Genomic DNA, 1,310 nt, shown 5'->3' with positions numbered 1-1,310 from the left:
TTCCTCTGGCCCATGTGACTTCTTTCCAGACCAAACCGCCTTTAGAGTAAAGATGTCCTGGTAGCCCCACAGTGAAGCATTCGACGGCTAACTGAAAGGTCACCGGTTCCGGCCCACCAGCCGGAGAAAAGGACCTGGCGGTGGCCTCCCACAAAGACTACAGCCTCTGGAGTGGTTCTACTCTAGCGTATGCTTTAGGGTTTGAAAGAGACCCCTAAATGCCCAATATAATAAATCTTTCTACCATATTGGGTCTCCATCCATCGCTGCTATCACATCAGTTCCAACTCAGAAGTACACTGTGGCTTCTTTCTCCTATGGGGCAGCTGTATCCCTCCCATAGGGCAGCTGTATCATTACAGGAGAAGACCATCAGGCCTTTCCTTCCGTGCGGCGGATGGTGGGTTTGAACCACCAACCATTAGGTTAGTAGGCTTACATTTAGCCATTAAGCCACCAGGACTCCCTTATAATAAATCTTAAAGAGTGTCAAAGACATCATCGGATAGGGGGCGTTGGCATGAGGTCATAATGGCGTCTGAGGGTTTACAGAATAATCAGCCACTTCAATAAGACACTGAAGGAGTCGAGGCAGGAGGGGCTGCTGAAGCGGGAGTGCGACCATCATTGGGACACATGACTGCTCGGTAGCTGACGAGATTGATCCAGGCCCCTTCTGGTCAAAGTGAGCCCTGCCCATGCCCACTCTAGTACCCCAGAGTTCCATCAAGGACACGCCCAGGCAATTCCCTACCCCTCCACGGGGAGCCTCAAAATGGATCTCCGGCTTTCAAGGTTCAACGGCAGCCTCCCACACACTCATGCTCCGAATTTCCAGCTCATCCACAACAAGGTTGCTGCAAGTCACGATCTACTTACTCACTCAGCCGTGATGTAAACGCGAGAGCCTCCTGCCACTTCCAGAAAGGACAGGGTCCCTACCTCCCCCGCACGTCACAGCTCCGTTCTGCTCCGTGCACACATCTGAGACTGCTCAAGGGGGATGGTGAGGCACTCTGGAGCCCGGGTCGGGACAGTCAGGCCCCTTACGAATCCCCATGCCCTGCTGCCCATGGCGCTTGGGCCTCCGCTCCTTAGAGCAGCTTCTTTCCCAGGTGAGATGGCTTGGTAAGCTGCCGTCTCATGGAGAACTCTGAGCACACACTTTGTCGGAGCCTGCCTCTGCCGTAGTCACTGGGAGGGGCTCTCCAGTCAGACTGATCGGCGCTTCAAGCAGTATGTTACAACTTGCCACTGGGGAAGTCCAAGTTACCGTGGGCCTTCTTTCTCAAGCCATTCCCCCTAATACA

This window comes from Tenrec ecaudatus, chromosome 6 (assembly GCF_050624435.1).
Source record: "Tenrec ecaudatus isolate mTenEca1 chromosome 6, mTenEca1.hap1, whole genome shotgun sequence".
Lineage (NCBI taxonomy): Eukaryota > Metazoa > Chordata > Mammalia > Afrosoricida > Tenrecidae > Tenrec > Tenrec ecaudatus.
This window is presented reverse-complemented; position numbering follows the sequence as displayed.